This window comes from Chiloscyllium plagiosum, unplaced genomic scaffold (genome assembly GCF_037043375.1).
Source record: "Chiloscyllium plagiosum isolate Xiang-an unplaced genomic scaffold, Cpla_swu_hap1 HiC_scaffold_26, whole genome shotgun sequence".
Taxonomy (NCBI): Eukaryota; Metazoa; Chordata; class Chondrichthyes; order Orectolobiformes; family Hemiscylliidae; genus Chiloscyllium; species Chiloscyllium plagiosum.
This window is the reverse complement of record NW_028270164.1, coordinates 50,631,345-50,643,716: the sequence shown is the minus strand read 5'-3', so window position 1 is coordinate 50,643,716 and position 12,372 is coordinate 50,631,345. Positions and strand designations below refer to the sequence as shown.

General features: G+C 41.9%; 1 protein-coding gene across 2 annotated transcripts in view; it reads right to left on the bottom strand.

Moving 5' to 3' along the window:
- The window catches only part of LOC122563313 (bile acid receptor-like), a 156,689-nt gene extending 144,688 nt beyond the window's left edge, over window positions 1-12,001 (bottom strand). For both annotated transcript variants that reach the window (XM_087973718.1, XM_043717027.2), the window contains exon 1: window positions 11,822-12,001. The gene's annotated coding sequence lies outside the window, so the exon portion shown is untranslated. The remainder of the gene's footprint in view (window positions 1-11,821) is intronic.
- Between the last annotated feature and the right edge of the window lie 371 nt (window positions 12,002-12,372).

The window sequence follows — 12,372 nt, the reverse complement described above, 5'->3', positions numbered from 1 at the left end:
ATATTCTTCGTTATGTGTGTAGAATCTTGCACTTCTCTGCATTAAACCTCATCTACCAACTTGACAACTCATCTACCAACTTGGAGTTCTGATTTCAGTGATGCCTACAACAGTTCAGTATAGCACTGGGGTATGCTGCATTCTGAGTAGTGCTGTTTATCAGGCAAAATGATAAAACGGTGTCCTGAAAACCTTCTTGGCTGGACATAAAGGATCTTACAGCATTGGCACGAAGAGGAACCAGTGCACTGTGTGCTGCCCAATATCTATACCTCACTCAAAAACTGTTTTGCTATCACATTGTCGTTTGTGGGACCTTGACACAAGAAAATTACTTTCCACCTTTCCGACATTGTAATAGTAAGCACAAATCAAATAGTACTTCATGTACAAAAACAGAAGTTGCTGGAAAAGCTCAGCAGGTCTGGCAGCATCTGTGAAAAGAAATCAAAGTTAACATTGTGGGTCAGGTGACCCTTTCTCAGAACTTACTGTAAAATGCTTTCAGAAGTCCTTGTAAAAGACTTTATGTAAATACAACTTTTTCCATTTCACTAGATAAATCAATGCATGTTTATATTTTTGTTAAAGATATTCTGTTAAACTCTGATCTAACTTATGAACTTGGCCTGGACTCTGTAGAAAGGAGATAGCAGATATCAATTGGGGGAATTATAACATGAAAGGGTTCCAACCTGCTGAGTTATCACTTTTACAATGCAGCACCCAGGCTATGCATATTTCATGATTAGAGTTCCTGATGAAGGGTTTTTGCCCGAAACATTGATTTTTCTGCTCCTCGGATGCTGCCCGACCTGCTGTGCTTTTCCAGCACCACTTTAATCTAGACTCTGATCTCCAGCATCTGCAGTCCTCACTTTCGCCTGCATATTTCATGCTGGCTTAACTGAGACTGGCATTAATATATATTTAGTATGTGGTTATGTCAGAAAAAGATCTGCTACTCTGCTCACCCACAGCATGGCAACATAAAAAACAGAAGCTGGCCTGCAAAAACACAGAAATCAAGCCTGACAACATATACAGAAACTACCCAGAGTGCTCCAGTCTTGACCAAACAGGCTAACATAAAAACCAGACATGTCCAAGCCCCTTCCTAGAGCAGTGAATACACTCCCTAAAATAACTTTTCACAATCAGCTCCCAGCCCCATTAGAACTGCAGTCCCAATACCCTAAGGGCAGGCTCATTTCCCATTGAAACCTACAGCATAAACAAACAGGCAGACTGAGAGGCCCTGGAAGACTTCGCTCACAGGAGGAGCACAATGGTCACACCTGGATGCCAGGAGAAGGAACATTTGCACATATTTGTGTGGACTGGAAATACAATGAAGAATCCTCCAGAAGTCATTCTCACCCACTCACAGAGATGGCTGGAATCTCTTGTGTCAATTATAAATGAATTGCTAGTGCTGGACGCTTGATTAATTTCCATCTTGTTTATTCTTGTTTTAATCTCTTTACAATTTTCACCATTGTATTGCAACTGCTTTACGATTATCGCTTTTGTGTTGTATCCTATAAAAATATACATCCACTTTCTGTCCAGGGAAGAGCAATTTGTCATCTGTGCAGAGAATCAGTTCTGTGTCAGCTTGGTTAATTTCTCTCCCGTGATATCGCTTGTCAATTTCACTACGATCTTCGTTTGCGGTCTCTGATCCATTGGGCTCAATTCTCCGACAGGTTATAATGCACTTCACGCTGTAATAATAATTGCTATACTCCATGTATTCTGAAACTCAGAGTTTTACATCTTTTGTTATACCTTACTTATTTTGCATCATCTATCTTTTACATTACATACTGCATGTTGTGTTGTTCACTTTTATGCTGTTAGCTGTGAAACGATTGTCCACCTATCACACAAAACATACTCCTTATGGTATCAAGCAATTTCAATCCTAGAATGACACAACACGGTAGACCTCCTTTCAGCAGATCATATGACCATAAGACCATAAGACATAGGAGCAGGATTTAGGCCATTCAGCCAATTGAGTCTGCTATGCCATTCAATCATGGCTAATAAGTTTATCAACCTCATTGTCCCACTTTCTCCCCATAACCCTTGATCCCCTTGATACTCAAGAACTTATCCAACTCAGTCTTAAATATACTCAAAAACCCGGCCTCTACAGCCTTCTGTGGAAATGAATTCCATAAATTCCCATTCTCTGGCTGAAGAAGTTCCTCCTTATCACTGTTCTAAAAGGTGTTCCCTTTAATCAAAGGCTGTGCACTCGGGTCCTAGTTTCTCCTACCAATGGAAACATCTTCCCAGCATCCACTCTGTCCGGGCCATTCAGTATTCTATATGTTTCAATTAGATTCCCCCTCATCCTTCTAAACTCCATCGAGAATAGACCCAGAGTCCTCAAATGTTCCTCATATGTTAAGCTTTTAAACCCTGGAACCATTCTCGTGAACCTCCTCTGAACATGCTCCAGGGTCGGTACATCCTTCCTGAGATTTGGGGCCCAAAACTGTGCGTAATATTCCAAATGTGGTCTGACCAGAGCCTTATAGAGCCTCAGAAATACATGCCTACTTTTATATTCAAGTCCTCCCAAAATAAATGCCATCATTACATTTGCCTTCCTAACTACTGACTCACCCTGCAAATTTACCTTGAGGGAATCCTGGACTAGAACTCCCAATTCTCTTTGCACTTCAGACTTTGGAATTTTCTCTCCATTTAGAAAAAAGTCCATGCCTCTATTCTTCCTATCAAAGTGCATGACCTCACACTTTTCCACATTGGACTCCATCTCCCACTTCTTTGCCCGGTCTCCTAACCTGTCCAAATCCAGGTGCAGGCTCCCCGCTTCCTCAATACTAGCTGTCCCTCTACCTTTGTATTGTCTGCAAACTTAGCCAGAATGCCCTCAGTTCCTTCATCTAGATTAAGGGCGGCACGGTGACTCAGTGGTTAGCACTGCTGCTTCACAGCACTGACATCACTGGCCCTTAACTTACTCAGTAGCATCCTGTGCAGCACTTTGTCAAAGGCCTTCTTGAAATCCAGGTAGATAACATGCATTGGCTCTTTCCTCGATCTAACCTGCCCATTACTTCCTCAAAGAATTCTAGAAGATTTGTCAGGCATGACATTCCCTTGATGAAACCATGCTGACTTTGCCACATTTTACCATACACTTCCAAGTATTCAGAAATCTCGTCCTTCATGAGGGATTCCTGGATCTTACCCATGACCGAGGTTAGGCTAATCAGTCTGTAATTTTCCATCTTTTGCCTTACTCCATTTTTAAACAGGTGTGTTACTTTAACGATTTTCCAGTCTTCTGGGACCCTCCATGATTCTAGTGATTACTGAAAGATCATCAACTAATGCCTCCATTATCTCTTCAGCTATCTCCCTTAGAAGTCTGGGGTGTAGTCGATCTGGTCCAGATGATTTATTCACCTTCAGGCCGTTCAGTTTTTCTAGCACCTTCTCTTTGGTGATGGCCACGGTATCAGCTCTGCTCCAACACTCTCTTGAATTTTTGGAATATTACTTGTGTCTTCCACCATCAAGACTGACGTGAAGTAATTGTTCACTTCCTCAGCCATTTCCCTGTTCCCCACTACCATCTCTGTAGAGTCATTTTCCAGCGGCCCAATGTCCACTTTGCCTTTCTTTTGCCTTTTACATATCTAAATAAACTCTTAGTCTTCCTTAATATTACTGGCTAGCTTACCCACACATTAAATTTCCTCCCTCCTTATTTATTTTTTAGTTGCCCTCATTTGGTCTTTGTAAGCTTCCCAATCCTCTGGGTTCCAACTATCTTTCACCACATTATATCCTTTCTCTTTTGCTTTCACGCTATTCCTAACTTCCCTAGTCAGCCATAGCTACCTCATCCTCCCTGGACCATGCTTCTTTTTACTTGAGATGAATCTCTGCTGTGTCTCCTGAATTACTCCCAGAAACTCCTGCCATTGCTGTTCCACTGTCTTTCCTGCTAGGCTCCTCTCCCAGTCAGTTCTCCTCCCTCATGCTTTTGTAGTTGCCTTTATTCAGCTGTAATACTGTTACATCTGATTCTATCTTCTCCCTCTCAAATTGCAGAGTAAATTCAATTATATTATGATCATTTCGTCCTCAGGGTTCCTTCATCTTAAGCTCCCTGATCAAATCTGCCTCATTGCACCACACTAAATCCAGTATTGCCTGTTTCCTAGTGGGTTTCACCACAAGCTGCTCCAAAAAGCCATCTTCCAAACGTTCCACAAATTCCTTTTCTTGGAATCCACTACCACCTGATTTTCCTAATCCACCTGTATACTGAAATCCCTCATGATCCTGATGTATCTTGTGACCCAGCTCCTGACAACTGTTTGGAGGCCTATACATAACTCTAGCTTTGATTTCTTTTTACCTTTGTGTTCTTATGCTTGCTTTCCAATTAATCTTTGCTCTTTTTTATGAATGCGACCCATTCAAGTGCATATAGACATACAAACCGCCACTCAATCCTTCAATGCTGCTATTCAATTAAGTGAGATTATGATGCAGGAGGGAGGGTTCCACGTACTTGGATAATTGGGGCTCATTCTGGGGAAGGTGGGACCAGTACAAACAGGACAATCTTCACTTGAACGAGAGGGGTACTAATATCCTGGGTGGGAAATTTGCTGGTACTATTCAGGTGGGTTTAAACTAGCTCAGCAAGGGGATGGGAACCTGAGGTGTAGTTGCAGTGCATAGTAGAGTAGGGAGGACAGGGACAGGATTTCACGGTCACAGGATTGTGCTGGCAGACAGCAGGCTGGTTTGAAGTGTGTCTACTTCAACGCCAGAAGTATCTGAAATAAAGTAGATGAGTTTGCAGCATGGATAGATACCTGGGATTTCGATGTTGTGACCATTTCGGAGACATGGATAGAGCAGGGTGAGGAATGGATGTTTCAAGTTCCAGGGTTTAGATCTTCCATTAAGAACAGGTAAGGTGGTAAAAGAGCTATGGCCTTGTTAGTCAAGGATAGTATAACTGTGGTTGAAAGAACCTTTGACGAGGACTCGTCTACTGAGGTAGTGTGGGCTGAGTTTAGCAACAGGAGAGGAAAGGTCACACTGCTTGGAGTTTTTATCGGCCTCTGCAGAATTCCAGGGAGATGGAAGAGAGGATTGGCAACATTATTCTGGGTAGGAGTGAAAGGAACAGGATGGTCATTATGGGGGACTTTAACTTCCCAACATTGACTGGAAATGCTATAACTCCAGTACGTTGGATGGATCAGTTTTTGTCCAATGTGTACAGGAGCGTTTCCTGACAAAGTATGTCAAAGGGCCGACAAGAGGGGAGGCCGCACTGGATCTGGTGTTTGGTGATGAACCAGGCCAGATGTTTGATTGAGCAGTTTGGAGAGAGCGACCAAAATTCAGTTATGTTTAGTTTGGCTATGGAAAGGGCACATGCCACAGGCCAAGAGTTATGGATAGGGCAAGGGCAATTATAATGCGATTAGGCAAGAATTAGGATGCATAGAATGGGGTAGCAAATGCAGGGGATGAAGACAATGGAAATGTGGAGCTGGTTTAAGGAACAGATAATGCATGTCGTTGATAGGTATGTCCCTGTCAGGCAGGGAGGAAGTGATAAGGTAAGGGAACTGTGGTTTAGTACAGAAATTGAATCACTTGTTAAGCAGAAGAAGGAGGCTTATGTGTTGATGAGGCAAGATGGTTCAGATGAGGCGATGGAGAGTTACAAATCAACTCGGAAGGATTTAAAGAGAGAGTTAAGAAGAGCAAAGAGAGGACACAAGCAGTCTTTAGCAAATAGAATAAAGGAGAACTCTAAAGCTTTCTATAGTTATGTGAGGAATAAAAGGATGACTGGGATAGGAATAGGGCCAGTCAAAGACGGAAGTGGGAAATTGAATGTGGACCCTGTGGAGATCGGAGAGGTGCTAAACAAACATTTCTCATCGGTTTTCACTCAGGAAAAGGCGAATATTGTAGAGGAGAAGAATGTGGTACGAGATATTATCTAAGGATTCTCTGGGAAGCTAGGGAGGAGATAGCAGAGCCTTTGGCTTTGATATTTGAGTCATCATTGTCTACAGGTTTGGTACCAGAGGACTGGAGGATTGCAAATGTTGTGCCCTTGTTCAAGAAGGGCAGTAGCGATGACCCAGATAATTATAGACCAGTGAGCCTTACTTCTGTTGTAGGAAAGGTTTTAGAAAGGATTATGAGAGAAAAGATTTATAATCATCTTGCAAACAACAATTTGATTTCAGATAGTCAACATGGTTTCGTCAAGGGCAGGTCATGTCTCACAAACCTCATTGAGTTTTTTGAGAAGGTGACCAAGCATGTAGATGAGGGTAGGGCAGTTGATGTGGTGTACATGGACTTCAGTAAAGCCTTTGATAAGGTTCCACATGGTAGGCTGTTGGAGAAAATGCAGAGGCATGGAATTGAGGGTGATTTAGCAGTTTGGATTAGAAACTGGCTTTCCGAAAGAAGGCAGTGAGTGGTGGTTGATGAAAAATATTCAGCCTGGAGTCCAGTTACAGTGGTGTGCCACAAGGATCTGTTTTGGTAGTCCAGCCCAGGTCCCATTCCAACCCAGTTCCCAGTCCAGTCCAATCTAAGTCCCAGTCCAACACAGCTTCCAGTCTAGCCCAAATCCCAGTCCAAATTCCAGTTCAGTCCAGATCCCAGTCCAGTCCAACCCATTCCCAGTCAGTGCAAATCCCAGTCCAGTCCAAATCCCAGTCAACCCAAATCTCATTTCAATCCAAATCCCAGTCCAACCATATCCCTTTCCAGCCCAACTCCCATTCCAGCCCAACTCCCATTCCAGCCCAATTTCCAGCCAGCCCAATTCCCAGTCCAGCCCAATTCCCAGTCCAACCCAACTCCCAGTCCAGCTCAGCTCCCTGGAAGAAAACTTCAACTGGAGGTGGCCAATTTAAAGGTCAGGAACTTAAAGCTGAGATTCTCTCTTTCTGTATCCCTAACCCAGAAACAATAATTGGAGCCTTTCTGTTATTTCATCAAAGAATTTAATCATGTTAATTAAACTTGAATTAATTAAACCTGAAGAAGTGTTTATGTCCAAAACATCGACTCTCCTGCTTGTCAGATGCTTCCTGCGCTGCTGTGCTTTTCCAGTGCTACTCTTTTTGACTCTGATAATCCTCAAGTCCACTTGCCTACCTTTTCCCCATGATCCTTGATTCCCCTACTGACTAACAATCTATCTCAGCTCTCAATATATTCAGTGAGCAAACCTACATCCAGAACCTCAACCTGAGCTACAAATCTTTGCAAAACTAGCTAATCTTATATGTTTCAATAAGATCAACTCTCATTTTTTCAAACTCCAAAGTACTCAACCTCAAGAGAAAATCCCTCCATACCTAGGGTCAGCCTGCACAACCTTCTCTGGACTGCTCCCCAGTGCCAAGATATTTTTCCTTCGATAAGCAAACCAAAACTGTTGACAATATTCAAGCTATGGTCTGACAAATGTCTTGTATAGTTTTAACAAGACTTCCCTTTTTTATACTTCATTCTATTTGAAATGAAGGCTAAAATTCAATTTACCTTCCCTGTTTCTTGATGATGCTAGCTTTTTGTGTTTCTTGCACAAGGATTTCCAAATTCTCTCCCCATTATTTCCCTTGATTATTTATTATTTTTGGAATAGACTCCATGCTTTCCATGTGAAAACTGATTCAAGATATTTATTCAGCTCCTCTGCCATTTCCTGTTTCCCCATTATGATTACCCCAACTTCATTCTCTATGGGACCGATGTTCACTATAGTTCCTCTCTTCCATTACATATACTTAAAGAAGCTTTTGCTATCTTTCTTAATATTACATGTTGACTTACCTTCAAATTTTATTTTCTCTCTTTATTTGGTCATTTGTTTTTTTAAAATCTTGCCCACTAATTGATTTATCACTAATCTTTGACATGTTGTATGTTTTTCTTTCAATATCCTTAATTTCCTTCATGCTGTCCTTCATGAAGCTGGACATGAGGTGGACCTGTAATTGTGGTTAGACACCATTCCTCAAAATATTCTGCAAATAATACCCATCAGGATTTGTACCGATATTCGAGACTGCAGCTTGGGGTGTCATCAGCCTGTGCCAGTTTTCAGGGGATGATGGACTACATTTTACAAGGTCTACTACAGGTCGCCATTTAACTGAATGATGCACCAATAACAGGGAAGACCTAAAAAGAATTTGGACAAAGTCCTTAGACATTTCTCCAAGGTGGGCATACACTTTAGAAGGGAAAAATGTATATTGCAGGCATGCCACTAGACCACAAACCCCTGCTAGGGCTATTCAAAGAGGATAAGGACTTGCCAACCCTTCCTCCCTCCCCTAAGTTTCAGATATACTTCAGCAATGGGCTCTCATTCTATGTGCATACAATTACAAGTTGGAACACCGTCTGGGAAGCCAATAACAAATGCAGATGCCTTGAGCCACCTCCCGCTGATAGATACACCACTGGTGGTACCGCCAATGGAACAGTCTGTTCTGGCTGTAAACTTTCTGGACACCCATCCTGTCACCACTGACAATATCAGACCGTGGACACAAAAACTCTCGTCCTGGCAAAACTGAAACAGTTGGTGGTGATGGTGGAAACAAAAGGGCCATCACAACCAAAACTGAAACCTTTCTGGACCCAGAGCGACTGGGTCACAGTAGAGGACAGCATATTATTATGGGGAGCAAGAGTGATTGTCCTGTCCTCAGATACTGGCTGAACTCCATCAGGTCATCCAGGGGTGTACAAAATGAGGATGTTGGCAAGAAGTTTTATTTGGATGCAGACATAGCCATGTTGCTGGGGCAGTGACCAGAGTCTCAACAAAGACAAAAATGACTGCGGGCAACTCCCCTACATTCATGGGAATGGCTAGGTAAGCCCTGGACTCGACTATGCAGGCTCTTCCATAGTCATTGGGATGCCCACTCAAAGTGGTTGGTCAAACATAGTGTTAACTTGTCAAACACAGGGACAACAACAGAAATGTTATGAACATCTTTTACAGTACACAGGCTCCTGTAAGTGTTGATCACAGACAATGGGCCATCGTTTATCAGCAGGGAATTTGTGTATTTCCTAAAGTCAAATAGATTTGACATATAAGGACAGCTCCCTACCATCCAATGGTCTGGCGGAAACAGCAGTCCAAACTTTGAGGGCAGGATTATAGAAACAGCCTACAGCTTCACTTGAAACCAAACTGTCTCAGTTCCTATTTGATTTCGCATCACCCCTCATGCAAGTACAGGGATAGCTCCAGCAGAGTTGCTTATGGGGAAAAGTCTGTGCATCGGGTCTTCCCATGATTTGGGAGGGAGGGTGAAATGGCATCAGGAATGCCAATGCCAGACACAAGACTCCTCTAAGTGAGAGAGACAGATTACTTGAGGGGACAAAGCTTGGTGCCAAAAGCATGGAAATGGCCCTGCATGGGAAGAGGCATGGTTGATGCAAAGTCGGGTCCTCTGATGTACGAAGTATGGGTAGGTAGGCGAACCCAAACAAGCACATGGACCACATGAAAGATGCAAACTCGCAAACGAAACAATAGTGAAATGTACCCAGCCCCTCAGAACGGCCAGAAAGGCTGTTGGAAACTTTGGGTTCTCTCCTCTGTCTCTCATCAAAGAAACCTCAGAGTCTGAGATGGACATGGCAGATATTGGAACCTTGATGCCTTTACCGCCTGAAAGAAGATGAATTTCTCCTGGGATGCTCCGGGATCAAGAGCCAGGCTACAGTCTGATACATGCCACCAGTATCTGAAGCAAAGTCGGAGGAACCGTAGCCAGTGCAAAAATGCCCCAGAAAAGCCTACAAGACAAAACCTACACCCCCAGACTAAGAGGGGGTGATTGTAATGAGGTCAGCTAGGTAGACCTCATAATATATGAGTTGCCTCATTGGGGTTGTTAATCTGGTCCAATTAGGGAGCCCTGGCTGACAGATATAAACAGAAGTATTAGACATTCTGTTCACTCTGAGAGTTGGGTCTGAAGACCAATGTCAAGTACTGTGCACCTGTAAATAAAAGGTGACTTGGTAACAGGATCTGGAGTTATTTCAGTGTACAGCTTTCAAACTAGATTAGATTAGATTAGATTACTTACAGTGTGGAAACAGGCCCTTTGGCCCAACAAGTCCACACCGCCCCGCCGAAGCGCAACCCATACCCCTACATTTACCCCTTACCTAACACTACGGGCAATTTAGCATGGCCAATTCACATGACCTGCACATTTTTGGACTGTGGGAGGAAACCGGAGCACCCGGAGGAAACCCACGCAGACACGGGGAGAACGTGCAAACTCCACACAGTCAGTCGCCTGAGGCGGGAATTTAACCCCGGTCTCTGGCGCTGTGAGGCAGCAGTGCTAACCACTGTGCCACCGTGCCACCCACGTGCCCACTACATTTTTACTGTTTTAAAACCAAGTAAATTAGAGCATCTTCCAAGATCTAAAAAATTCTGAACCATCTAAAATCTACCCCAGTCTTTTCTTCTTGTATTCAATTAAGGCTTTTAAAAATCAAGCATATTGCCACCAAGTCATCAATTATCAATTTATTTGTTCCACTGGCTTCAACCTTGGTGGAGTCCTGTGCTACAGGCTTTGGCCCATAATCAAGATTTCTCAATAACTAAACAAAGCTTCACTTGTTGAGTTATCTAACTCAACAAGCCTATGGACTTAGTCACATTATAATGAACATGAAACTTTGAGATTTTGAGGGTACTTTATCAGTTTACGTGTCTTTCCACCAGTACATTATAAACAATGGTGACACTTCACAAAATCAGCACAGTAGCAACAGTCTGATACAGTTTGTATTCTAGTAACAAATAATTCTTTGAACTGTATTATGGTTTCTAAATTCACTGTGGAATATCCTATGTGTTAATTGTGGGATAATTAATAGATATTTACACTACATTATAATCTTCTTGTGTACATGGCCAGCTCTCATAGTCAAGATATCCCATATTCTCATAACATCAAAACACTTTGCCCAGTAATAATTGTATTTACGTTACAACCAGAAAAATAAACTATCGATTAATTTACAACCACAGGTATGATTGTTGAGGAGTTAGTAGAAATTTAATATCTTTGTAAGACTTCACAGTTTGAGTTAATATTCTGCATCAATATACAGGACAGCTAAATATCTGATGAACATTTGACTCCTAGTAGTCACCAATCATAATTTCAACATGGTGACAAATTCCAAAGACAACACTTCATGTTATATCGTATCGAAGACTGCACCAGTATTTGTTAACAGATCATGAGAACTGCGCAGGTTTATGGTAATATGCAATTTTTAAACAAACGTGCATTTAAATTAGTGCCCTTTAGTGTCCCTAAGCATTTATAACCAATTAAGAACTTTTCATGAATCATAGTCACTGCTCTAATGTTGAGAATGTTGTTCAATCTAGCGGACATGTAATCAAATATAAAAAATATAAAGAAGAGGCAGACCCAATATGCTTAACAGTTTTGTTACAGAGATAATTCTATATATCAGATTGTTGTTATCTCATGTCATTTGCTGAATAACATACAACTTCAATTCATTCCACTACTGTTAATTATTTGCTCATTTTCACATCTTTAGTTAAAGTTATTTTTATGTCAGAAATTCAGTAAGTTAACTAAATTGGATATTTTTGGAGTTATAACAGCGTAAATGCATTTTTAAAAAAGTTACCAGAAATAAAATAAAAGGATAGATTTTAAATTCTGCTTACCAGTATTTGGTGAAGCACAGGGAGTCTCTTCTGGCTGAGTTATTACATGAGGATTCAATGATCTCTGAGCGTCACTGAAGTCCAGCTGGAGCAAGCAAGGCCTGTTTTGCCTATTTATCAGAGGCTCTTTGCAAACACTCTGGCTCCAGACATTCTGCAGAACAGCACTAGTGGCCTATCTCACTAACTAGCTTCCCACACAGCCCCCTCCTGGGTCAGAGAAAGGGCAGTCCCGAGAGAATAAATCAAACAGACTGGCTCATCATTGCTGTCCATAGCTAGGTCACAGAGATCCCCAAATTATGTTTATCTTCAACTGCTTTATTTTTAATTTCCATTTTTAAAATACCTGTTCATTTAGGTAAATACAAACAGGCAGTTCATTAGAAGACTTTAAACAATATTCTTCAAATAGTGTTAATGCCAAACATGAAATCCCAGCCAAAAGTTTGAGCAAATTCCAGATTGGTAAGTTTGAGTAAAAGATGTAATTCTTGGAACGTTTGAGGACATTAGGAGATGTCACAATCCAGAGGTCACAGTCAAAGCTC